Genomic DNA, 13,276 nt, shown 5'->3' with positions numbered 1-13,276 from the left:
GTCAACTTTCAGAATATATATATAGATAGATATGTATCTATCTATCTATATATATCTTTCTTAAACACATACATAACATTTATAAATGTTCACAACATTCAGTATCATATAGACTATAGCATGGCTCTATAATAAAATGAAAAGTAAACGTAAAAAATTTAAAACATGTTGGAAAATTTAAATTATATTTTTAAATAATTAATTTATTAAAGGCTATATCTTAAGGGGAAGTATAATGTACCCAGAATGAATGAAAGTACTATATATCAAAAATTGCAAGGCATAACTTAAGTAGTACTTAAAGATAAATTTATAGCTATAGATTCTTACCTTAGAAGAAGAGGAAGTTGAAATTTAATGAACCAAATATCAAAACTAAAATAGAGAAAAACATAAATTATTGGTCCCAAGAAAATGGAAGTCAGATAATAAAAATAAGAGCAGAAATTAAAGAACACAGCAACTGTATCATAATTAGATCAAGAAAGCCAAAAATTGTTTTTTTGAAAAGACTACAATAAAAATCTCTGCTGAAACTGATCAAGACAAAAAGAGATAGTCTGTACACAGACACAAATATGGTTAACAGTGAAGGCAGGATACAAGGGAACACTCTGAATCTCATTTCATTAGACTAAAATTATCTTGATGCCAAAAGTATATGAGAAAAGCAAATAAAAATTAAATTATAAACCAATTCATTCATGTGCATAGACTCAGGAATATCTTCTAGCTAAATCAATCCAAGCAATATATGTGAAAGTACAATCAATTGTATCAAAACACTATCTTTCAGGAATTCAAGGTTAGTTTAACATTAGAACATTTGCTCAAATAATTGAGCACACATGTTAGTAGATTAAGATAACAAAACCATAATATTTTTAATATTTTCAATAGAATCAGAAAAAATTATTTGATGAAACTCAACTTATTTATAATAAAAATCTAAACTCAACAAATTAGAAATAGGAGATAATACACACTAACAATTGACAACAAAGACTATATTAACGATCAAATGGTAGTAAGCAGGAACACAACAGTGGTGTCTTATACCATCATTTCCAAGAAACATTTTTGTGGAGACCCTAAAATTCAGGTCTTTATACATTGCACAAGAGACTTCCAAGTGTCACCATTGCCATAGTTCCAAACATCAAGTGTTACCTGGTGCAGAGCTAACACTTCACACATACCTGTCTTCTGTTGGAGATGCTTTTTGTACCACAGCCTCCGCAATAGTAACTCAAGTTTATAAGCATTTAAGTGCAAGCATCAGTTCAAAAAGATCTCTGTGCATCGAAGCTGAACCAAGTCTTTACAGAATCAAGGACACCTGAGGCATGACATGATTCCTTTTTTCGTTTTTCCTAGAATTTTTATTTATTTATTTTTGCAAGACACACACACAGAGAGAGAGAGAGAGAGAGAGAGAGCACAAGTTGGGGAGTGATAGAAGGAGAATGGATCCCACATGACCTGAGCCAAAGGCAAATATTTAACCGACTGGGGCACCCAGGCACCCATGACATGATTCTTCAACAGAAGTTAAGGGCGACCTGCAGTCACTGATCAAAGGAGAGGCTCCTTAAATCTCCACAATCGTAAAATCTGTGAGGTCCAGATGATCCCAACTGAGGAAATTCTTTATTCATTGTGCTTCTCTAAAAAAACTTCATCAATAGCTTCTGGCATCTCTCCATTTCTGATTTCTGAAGTGGAATCTTGTTCTGCAATAAATTATCACAAATATGGGGCTATAGCTCAGTGGTAGAGCATTTGACTGCAAATTATCACAAATATGGTGGATTAAAAAAACAGGAATGTATTCCTTCATAGTCCTAGAGTCTAGAAGTCCAAAATCATTTTCACTGGGCCAAAATCAAGATGTCAGCAAAGACTTGCTCCCTGCAGAGGCTCTAGGGAAGTACTCTTCCTTGCCTCCTCCTGCTTCTAAAGGCTGCTGTCATTCCTTGCTTGTGCCACATCACTCCCATCATGGTCACATTGCTTTCCATCTTCGAAGAATGTCATCTTCCCACACCTGTCTCTTAGAAAGACACTTGAGACTGAATTTCGGGCCCACCTAGATAGTCTAGGATAATGTCCCCCATGTCGAGAACTCTAACTTAATCATATGCGCAAAATTCTTTTCTCATATAAGGTAATATTTGCACATTCCAGGATTAGGACTTAATATCTCTGAGTGGCCATTATTTAGCTCATGACACAAAGTGACCCGTCCTTATGGGGAACATCTGGAGGCCCTGACAGTAGCAGTCTCTATATACCCTGGCAGGGCTCCACTCAAATTTATACCTACAATGGCTATCCTCAAACAGGTGGCAATATTAAGTTCTGCCTTTGCAGGCCAAGAAGTGACAATGCCTGCAGCTGCCATCATAGTAACAGATAGCCACAAGCTTGCAGTTGCTGGCTTAAATTTTAATTTAACAGCACATCAGTATGCTCAAAATTAAGGGCACTTGCCCACTGGCTAACACAGACCTTGCTATATAACAAAAAGCCACTAAGTAGGTATTTAAGTTGAGCCAAAAATACCGTAAAGATATTTGTCAAGGAGATTAGATTTGGAGAAAATGTTCATTACAGTAAAAACTGTAGAAAGAATAATAAAATATTTGTGCTTTAGCAAGGGTTTTTTGGTTACAAGGGACAGAAATCTACTCACAAAAAGAGGACTGGGGGTGGGGTTTAATGTAAGAATGTGCACGGTGTACACAGTGGCACCCAAAGCCGTTCCTCTTTAATCCTTTCTCAGGCCCCATTCATTTGCCTTTGTTTCTTTACATTCACCATGCGTTTGCCCAGATATACCCACTTACTCAGTTTGAGTGGAACCCATGATGGCCACCCCCCTCGGCTTGCCTCTCGATAACTTTTGGCAATTTCTTTCTGAGTGTCTTACTTCAGAAGGCAAAACACCTGATTTCTCCAGCTTTTGTGAACTAGAGCTACACTCAGAGGTTATGGATTGGCTGACCTTGAAGCCCTTGTCAATTCCCACCCAAGGGCAGAGTGGGCAAAGGATTAAGGCAGGGTCATGTGCTCAAAAACACACCACCTGGGGTAGAAGGGGCTATATGAGGACACATCTCCCCACCCTAAACTTTAGGCAGGCACCCTAAACTATATCAGCCATGATCTCCTGTTGAAAATCTAGATCATTAAAATTCAAATGACTTCTCATGAAACCAGCATAAATGTAAAGGTTAAAAATCTTAAAAAGCAAAATATACCATCTGGTTGTTATATTATAGGCATTTACTGGGGAATGGATTTTTTAAATATAAGTATGCTCAAAATCTAATGTCACATTCACAGTATTGCACTATTCCCTCTTCATCTCTACTGCTTCTAAACCTTCAGTACATTTACTAAAAGTTCTCTTACCTATAACCTTACCTTCCAATTTCTCTTTATTTCCCCTCTGTTGTCACTTAGACCTTTGGGACTAACAGGATAGCTGAGCTCTATGGGACTCAGATCCCAAACAAGCTACACTCTTTATCCCTTACCTATCTGTTTCAAAGATGCCAAGCTTTCTGCTCTGTGGGAAAACTGTTCTTAAATCCTGAAGACATGAATGAAAAGAGAAACTAGCATAGAGTTAAAAATTCCAAACCAGACCAGCACCGAAGAGATTGTTTTGCTAGTTCCTGAAAAAATGTGATGTCAATTGTGGTGAAGATCTACTTAGAGATACCCTGCCTCATATACTGAGTCCCACTATGAATTGAGAATGGTGCAAAGCACTGGATTAGGACAGGACATCCCTGGACTTGAAGAACTCCCCTTAGCAATTGAAAGCGAAATGGACCAAGTGATCACAATCTAACATTCAGGCAGAAGAAGAGGTTTGTACGTAGTGACAACTAGAAGGATCTGGAAACATAGTCTCGCGTATTCAGGAAAGGTTCCACCACACCAGTATCATGTTTCGTATATGAAGCAGATGGGAGAATTCCCCAGGCAGACAAAAGAGAAGGGGAAACAGTGGTACGAAGATAAATATGTGCAGAAGTCTCTGTTTGTATAAAAACACCGAAGCCTAGTGGTGTCAAACACAGTGGCTGGAATTTTCAGAATGTGTGACAAGAGAAGGGTAGGACGTGAGACAAGAAGCATAAACTGAAGCCACGTGGTGAAGAATCTGGATCGACCGCAAAAAAATATGGATGTATCCATAGGTCACTGGAAGACACAGAAGGGTCTGAGATAGAAGAGAGAGATGATCAGATTTGGGAGAGACAAGACAAGGGCAAGAGTAAGTTAAAATGGGGAAGACTCTGCTGGTGGGAACTCATTTGGAACACCTTCATAAGAATCCAAGTGGGGACTTAGGGGGGCCTGAAACAAGGTTCAGAAATGGTAGGAAGGGGGGCATTTCAAAGGTGGGGTCCACTGCGGTGTTCACAGTGAGTGAGAAGAGAACCCGGATGTCTTCCATCAACCCCAGATTTCTGGTGCGATTCAGAAGTGAGGACAATGCTATCAATGAACTGCTTATGAGAGAAAGAACAGAGTTGGAATAGGTTTGGAAAGTTGGGGTTGAGAAAGGGGCTGGGTGAGGATGGAGACGGAAATGTACCAAAGGTGAACTTCAAAGGATTGGCTAACATTTAAATAAGGCAAAACAACGCCATGACTACACGAAAAGCTACAGAATTGTACATTTGAAATGGGTGACTTTTATGGTATTTAAATTACCTCTCAGTAAAGCTGTTAAACAACAAAAAGGCCAGAGAGAAAGGATTCACAAAAATGACTAAGAATTTCAAGGAGTAGAAGGTAAATATTCTTCAGACTTTTCCTTGCTTTTCTTATTCTATTACTTTTTTTTTTCTCACTTTACCATTCCTTGTTCAGCTTCCAACCTCAAGCTGCCTGTTTCATAATCCCCACAAGAAAGGGCCTACCATTCCTTTTAATGGACCCAAATTCTGATGACTCCAAGTCAGTAGTAAATTCACACATGCTGGTAGTAAATTCACATATTCACATTTCTCATAAAGGGCACTTGTGACGGAAGAGAAACTATAATTTTTATTTGATGGAGCATGTGCAGAATGTCAGAAGAATTTAATGCACAATAATAAAGCAAAATGTTTTATTTGCTACATTTTGTAAATGATTTTGACCTTAAAATTGAAACTTTTAGCCAGATAAACCATAACCATACATAAATACTATAATATTGGCTGAGAAAAAATTCTTTATATTGGATAAATTCATAATCCTGAACATTTTTATATCAGTAATAAAGTATTTGTATGCTTACTAATATATGACAGATTGATGTGTGATCCTGAAATCATGTGATTTATTTAAACATGCTAGAAGGTGACAACCACAGGTGTTCTACCAAGAAAGAATGAGATTACTACCAAAATAGAACTGTGATTTTAAAAAGGGGGTGAGGAGCGCAAGAAGAGCCCCATTCAGAGATCCTGTTAAAATGGACATCAGGTTGTGGTTATGTCATCTTTTCTGCTCCAAACTTTCTCAAATCTTCCCATCTCATCTGGAATAAAAGCCAAACGCCTCCCACTGAGCTTCCTGGACTCCCCCCACCCCTTCCCTTCCTGACCTGGTCTCAGATTCTCTGCCCCCATGTCACATGCTCCTCAGCCTCTGGCCCTCCGTGGGTCTCGTACCTGCTGCTCCTTTGGCAAGGCTCTGACTCTTTCTCTGCCCTCTGGTCAGAACCTCTTGAGCTAGATAACCACCTTGAGCTAGAAAGCTCTCACCTCCTCAGATCTTCCTGATCTTGGTCCTGGACCTCCCTATCCTCCACCTTTGCTCTATATTTCCCCATAGCACTGGTCCCTAAAATGACCATGTTCCTTTTATTTGGTTTTCCTGCCCCCTTTTCCACACTTAACAATGGCTCCACGTAAGCAGACCTTTGTCTATTTTGTTTGCTCACGTGTCATCAGCACCCGTAAGAATACCAGGCACATAATAAGCTGTCCATAAATATTTTTGAATGAATGAAAGAATCTATTCCTTGAAGTTTGGGCGATACATATTTATCCAGTAAGTATTCTAGAAATCAATACACTCTCCACGACTAAAGAAGATTTTTCTCGTTAACATATATTAAGAAGTACAAGGTATTTCCAAAGAGGATTTCACCTCTTTGAAGTGCTGAGAATCCAGTATGAATCTTAAGGATTTAAAATGATACACATCCTTTAAAGGAATTAAGCATGTGCCAACATGTGTTTAGCCCATCCTGTGGTCCACTGCTGGTCACATCTGCTTATGTATCAAGTATCTATAAGAAGCCAACGCATACAGTGAGTAAGGCCAAAATTCTATGTATATTTCTGTATCCAAATAATTTTTAGAAAATAATCTTCATGAAGTTTCTTGAATTCTTTTGCGTGTGTGTGTGTGTGTGTGCTTTCTTTAAATATATTTTTATGTTTATTCCTGTGTGTTGTATTTTTTATATTGGTTGATTGTTAACTCTGGGTACAGAGAATATTTATCTTTCTTTTTTCTTGGTATCACTTCCCCAAGTTTTATCCCATAGATTAAAGAAAGCCCATGATACATATTGCTGAATGGTCGAAAGCACATAAAGGCGAGACTAAGGAAGTACTGTATGCGAACACTGTTGGCATGGTCCTCAAACTATCAATTTGATTTTCTTACATTCATTTTGTCCAGAGCTTCGTAGAGCTCTGCCCTGATTAAGTAAATAAAGAAAAAAATAATTGGAAATATTCGGCATTGATACTGTTTGAAAAAATAACTCCCATGAGAGATCAGAAAACACACACACGCACATTTTAATGAGATCTTCTATTTCAGAGTCTAAGGAACATCTGGTTCATTTGGTGATATATATCATAATGTTAAGAACATAGAGTGGCTAAAGCCCAAGAGAATAAAGTGTGGTGGAAAATATATTCAGTGTTATTGGAAATGTGTTTTATTGCAAAACAGTAAAGATTTATGACCGAGTCAGGAGGGTTAGCAGTACAGTTTTTTCATTTCTCTTTAATAAATAAATTATGTTAATAAAAGCTTTAAAAAACATCAGCAAGGTACACTATAATTTTTTTTTTTTTTTTTAAAGATTTTATTTATTTATTTGACAGAGAGAGATCACAAGTAGACAGAGAGGCAGGCAGAGAGAGAGAGGGAAGCAGGCTCCCCGCTGAGCAGAGAGCCCAATGCGGGACTCGATCCCAGGACTCCGAGATCATGACCTGAGCCGAAGGCAGCGGCTTAACCCACTGAGCCACCCAGGCGCCCCGGTACACTATAATTTTTAAGTTACATAATAAAACAGTGATGAGAAAAATGTTTCTCCAATTAAAATTTCTATTTTAAAATTCCCTACTAAATTTATCTATAATTATTTTTAGAGGTCTGTGAGGGTTCCAGCTTGCTGACCTGAATTTAATTACTGCTTAATGTGTTTCATGCACACGTGTTCAAAATTTTAAAATGTTTTCTATAGATTATTAATCAATATTTTATATTCTGCCAGTCTGGTTGAAAAGCATATGAAAATAAGGGGAATCAACAAGGAATAAAAGTTTGCTGTGCATTATTTCATGTCCTGAATTTAACAGAGTATAAATATTATTCATTTAAAAATACCTTCTTTGAGGACAACTTCCTTGAGCATAAATAAAAGAGATGCGTAGCGTTATAACGACAAAGCTCACCAGCCAACCTCAAGGTAATTAACTACATGTCCATTATGGAAAACAGATTTTTCTGACAGAAGGTAATGGAAGAAATATTTGAGGATTTATAACAACTATTCTGACGTCAAGTTTTATAATATTATTTCCTTTTTCATGAGTTTGAAGAATATGGGTGGAATTCTCATGAAATTCTCAGAGCCCCAGTGTTAGTATAACGTCAGCAAGCAAGTTTTCCAGAGCCAAGTCTCGCTGTGCCTTTTACCCAGGTGAATTCCATAAACACCATCTGTAAGACTCTTTGCCTTTAAATAAGTCCATTTGCTTGTTTAGGGGAGGTATACACTGCAAGACATTTACGAAAATATGGTATAAATCACATGCAATGCTCCTCCAAAATTCTACATTTAGATAAGAATATTCTCTTACAGCAGGTTTCAAATTACAAAGCCTAGAACTTCTAGGGGGAACAAAATGTTAAGCTCCCTAATATAAACACCCCAGGAATAAATTACTGCTTCCAGGATTTTTCTCCCACCTTCTCAGCCCCTGTCTGACTATAACTTGCTTCCCCAACTAGCTCCATCATGGTCGCTAACTAAGAAAAACCATCCGAGAAGTAAATATGGAGGAAACCCTCCGAGGCCAGTTTGAGGATGTTCCATAGGCTCTCTGTTGACTAAATGTGTGCTCTTACTTCCAGAGTCTCTTCAAATATTATTCTTGCTCTACACACTGCTTTCTGATCTTGTGGAAGTAGGGCCAACTTTACAGAGTTAGTAGCCCAAGTACATAATGTCCTCCCTTGAGGGATATTGGGCTGGCTCTTTCTCCAGAAAAGTTTCTCTTTTATTCCCTTAAGACAACTAACATTTCACCATCAAAGAAAACTTCACACATTTTGGTTTCCATACCAGAGAAACACCAATGGAAAGCTAAATGTTTCCAGACTTAGAAGTCTGATGGAAACAACAATAACTCATATGTTAAAAGACCAACTTGCCAGACTCCCCTTTTAACAAGGAAAGATCCAAATACCACTTGGTTCACTTTTTCCCGTATCTCCATTAATATCTTGAGACAATAGTAAAAAAATAAAAATTAAAATTAAAACTTGCATCTGCGTTATAAACTAAGAATGACAGAACATGATATGCCAAGAGTCTAGGGCAAATTTTTACTATCCAATCTACTGCATTCACAGGGCTCAATGGAGAAAAAGAATTGTGGGTCACTTGGCCCCTACACTCAAACCAGTACAGTGTGGCTAGGAAGAAGGAATTAGGAAAACATTTTGATTTCTGCTACACATTCATTTCAGCTTCCATCCTTACCACCCACCAGAGACTGAAACTGCCAATAAAAAAATGCAGCCTGCATCCCAAAGACAAAAACAAACAAACAAACAAACAAAAATGCACACACGCACACACACAAAAGCAAACAAAACCTTAAGGAAAAATAAAAATTACAGGCAAGAAGAGAGAAAAGTCTTCAAAAAAAATGCATACTAAGAGATCTTATCTTTTATGCACTTAACCTGGACCAAATGAGCTACTTTTTAAGCAATGAGAATGCCGGTAAATGAGAATAATGCAAATCCCACCTTTTGCCTCAGTCTAAAAGAATGACACTGAATAAGTATAGTATCATTCAAGAATCTTCTGTGGAAAATGACAGAAACCTAAATCACCTTGTGCTAAAGAGGAAAGTTTATTGGCTCAGTTATCTTCAAGGGGTGGGAGGTGGGGAAGGGGCAGAGGTCAAGCTGGCCTTGGAGAAAGCCGGATACTACATCCAAGTGTAGTATCTCCCTCCGTGCCCGCTTCCCTCTTCCCTCTTATCTTCTCTTGCTTCATCTTTCACTCACCTTTGCTCCTTCTCTTCCTGTCTCCTCGGCTCCAGACCTTCGTGTCTCTGTCTCTTCATCTTTCCTTTCTCCATGTCAGCTGTATTCTAAGTGCTACACTCTTCACATAGTAAAGGGACAGGTTCCCAGCAGCCTTGTACTCATATCCTAACGGCTCTAACAGCAGAAAGAAAAGGAGTGTTCTCTGCCAGCTCCATTTTAATCTTGAAGGACACTGAGAGGCTTGGGTTACATTCCCATCTCTGTAACAGGGGAGAGAGTAACGTGACCAGCATGGCCTGAGTCATACATCCGTGTCACCATGGTCGGAGTGAGAGAACAAGAAGAGCTCAAAGGAAGGGAGAAATGTTTTAGAAGAAAAGGTGAAAAAATCATGTTTTACTTACTGCAATGCCTGCAAATCATCAGAGCTTTTTGCTAGGTCAGTATTAACCTTCTCTCTAGGTATGGATATTTCTTTTTATACAGCTTTATTGTGGTATCATTGAAGTACATTAAACTTCATGTATTAAAATGTAAATTTGATCAGCTTGGATATAACGTATATACTCTTGAAATCATCACCACAATCAAGATAACAAACATTTCTATCACCCACAAGTTTTGCTCATGTTTCATTGCGATTCATCCTTCTCTACTCCCTTTACCTAGTGGCCATAGACCAGCTTGCTGTTACTGTAGTTTAGTTAGCATGTTCTAGAATTTTGTACAAACAGAATCATGCCACAAAGGTTCTTCTTTGCCCTGATTCTTCTTGCTCAGGATAATGTGTTTGAGAGTCACAAATATTGTGCACATGGATAATTTGTTCCTTCTTAACGGCTGAGTTGTATTCCATGGTATGTATGTACTATAATTTGTTTATCCATTTCCCTGTTGACGAACATTGGGTTTGCTTTCAGTTTAGGTTATGACAAAGTTGTTACGGGTTTTTGTGTATAAGTCTTTGTGTAAACACATTTTTGTTTTCCTTGGGTAATTACTGAAAGTTGAATGACTGGGTCATATGATTGGTATATCTTTAACTCTTTTAAAAAACTTGCAAATTTTGTCCCATGTAGGCTCTCCTTTTTACTTTCCCATCAGCAATATGTGAGAGTTCCCATTGCCCCACATCCTCACCAATACTTAGTATGACCAGTTTTTTAAATGTTAGCCATTCTATTGACTGTGTGATGGTATTAATATTTTTTTTGCATTCACCTCATGATTAATGACGGTGAGGATCTTTTAATGTGTATATTGTCCAATTTTAGCCTGTACATTCAAGTAGTCTTTTTTTTTAGTTGTTTCTCTTGTTATTGGTCATAAGAGATCTTGATATGCTCTTATTATAAGTTCTTTGTCAAATACATATGTTATATTTTCTCCCAGTCTGTGAATTGGTGAGGTATAAAAAAATAAATAAATACTTGGTGTTTGTAGGCTGTCCTCTGCACAGAGCTCCTAAAACCTTTGGAACTTCCTGAATTATTCTAATGACTTTTTGTTTTTTTAAGTATAGTCCAGACAATGCTACATTACTTTCAAGCATACAGCATAGTGATTCAAGAACTCTATACATTGTGCTAGGCTCACCACAAGTGTAGCTACTATCTGCCATCATATGTGATTGCAGCACTATTGACTATATTCCAGGTGCTATACCTTTCATCCTTCATCCGAACTATCTTTTGTTATTCATAACAAACTTCTTTCAGCCACATTTGAGTATATGTGAATGCAATGACTTAAGGTAAGGCCACTAGAAAGCCTCAGAATAGAACTGATCATCACCAGAAAGACCAAGTGATTAGAAGATTGGAACTTTAAGCTCCACCCATCTACCTGAGGGGAAGGGGTTACCTGGAGATTGAGCTCTATATCCATGGGCTGGGAGGATAGCCTTCCCCAACTTCACTAGGACAGAAGCTTCTTTGCTTTGGATCCTCCCAGACCTTGCTTTATGTCTGTTTTTATCTGGCTATTCATTTGTATCCTTCATAAAAACTAGTAAACATAAGTGTCTGAGTTCTGTGAGCCATTCTAGAAAATTGTCAAACTTTACAAAGGTATCCTACCATCCCCCAACCTATAGCCAGGTAGTGAGAAGTCTGGGAGGTCTGAGACCTGCAGCTGGCATCTGAAGTGGGGTGCAGTCCTGTAGGGCTGAGTCTTTAAATTATGGAGTCTCTGCTAACTCTGAGTAGTTGAAGTCAGAATTGAATTGAATTGTTGAACACCCAATTGCATGTCTGGAAAATTGGAGAATTGGTTGTTTGTGTTGAAAAACACTCTAATTTTCAGTTTTCTTAATGGTGTCTTTCAAAAAACATAGGTTTTGTTTTTGTTATAGTTCAATTTATCAATTCTTTCTTTTGTTTTTCATGCTTTGGGTGATCTAATAAATTTTTGCCTATTTTAAAATCTCAGATTTTTTTCCTATATTTTCCTCTGAAGATTTTAGAATTTTAGATTCCCTATTTAGATCTACATCTGTTTTGAGTTAATTTTTGTTTATGATGTGAAGAGTTGAGGATTTCTTTTTTCTGTACAAATGCATAGTTAGTTCACCACTATTTGTTTAAAAATACTACCTTTTCTACATTTGATTTTCTTAGAACCTTTGCCTAGAATCAATTGGTTTATATGTGTGGATTTATTCCCAGTACATAGGAGTAATAAGTGCCCCAGCATATCTCCTATAAACCAGACACACTGTTTACTCTCTTCCACTCATCTGTATGTTTATCTTTTCATTAACAACGAAATGTTTCAATTACTGTAAGATAAGCCTTAAAATCAAATGAGATAAATCCTATTTGTGAGAGATTGATTACCTCTTTCAAAATTGTGTCATCTGTCACTGGGTCCATTGCATTTTAATACATATTTTTCAATTGCCTTTTGGAGTTTATGGAAAAAAGTCAACTAGAATATGGATTAGGATTGTATCAGATTGCTACATCTGCTACATCCTTGGGGATACTTGTATTTTCATAATTTTAAGTCTTCTAATCCATGAACATTGTATATATCACTATATTTATTTAGGTAATTTTAAAATTCCTCTATGCAATGCTTTGTAGCTTACAGCTTGAGGGTCTTAAGCTTCTTTTGTTAGATTTATTCCTATGGATCTGTATCTGTCAGAGTTTTACATATATATGCATTTGTAATGGGAATTTGATAATGCAATTTTGAGAATCTTTAAGGTTGTTGTTTTTTTAATGCTGGAACAGAACAGATAATTCTGAATGGAAGAAAGATACAAAGTGAGGAACAGCAAAGTCAAGCTAAAACCCATGAATATAAACTGAAACTTATGAGTTATCTGGAACGCATGAAGACACACTGGAGCCTTATCAGTTCTTATTGCCTCTACCATGATGAATTTCATGTCCTGCAGGAGAAGTGGACATCTTGAATAATGGAGTTAAAGCACACTGGCTCATCAGTAAAAGCAGAAGGAGGATTTAACGGTAAATGGAAGAATTGCAGACCTAGGTATTCCCATACATCAAGGAGCTAAGCCAAGAGGTGAACACCAACATGAATGAGGTACAGAGGTTGTTTGTTCCAACCTCCCAAGCAGATATACAGAAGGGCCACTACTTTACTTCTGCATTCTGAATCTTGCATGAAAATATGACTACATTTTACCTAATTGGAAATATGCGGAGAAGAAAACACGAAGAAACAGTTCATTGAAGATGAGTTTAACACATCACAAAAT

At 37.3% G+C, this 13,276-nt stretch overlaps 1 long non-coding RNA gene across 1 annotated transcript; it reads right to left on the bottom strand.

Moving 5' to 3' along the window:
* Positions 1–1,205: 1,205 nt before the first annotated feature.
* Positions 1,206–10,278, bottom strand: LOC101676868. The gene is made up of 3 exons (XR_200652.3): positions 9,948–10,278; positions 9,562–9,803; positions 1,206–1,733 (listed from the first exon to the last, which is right to left on the bottom strand). It is a non-coding gene; the product is annotated as an uncharacterized LOC101676868 (long non-coding RNA).
* Positions 10,279–13,276: the final 2,998 nt, after the last annotated feature.

This window comes from Mustela putorius, unplaced genomic scaffold (assembly GCF_011764305.1).
Source record: "Mustela putorius furo isolate JIRA1106 unplaced genomic scaffold, ASM1176430v1.1 tig00000151_pilon_pilon_pilon, whole genome shotgun sequence".
NCBI classification, from domain to species: Eukaryota; Metazoa; Chordata; class Mammalia; order Carnivora; family Mustelidae; genus Mustela; species Mustela putorius.
Note: the sequence above shows the minus strand (reverse complement) of the source record. Positions and strands in the feature narration are given on the sequence as shown.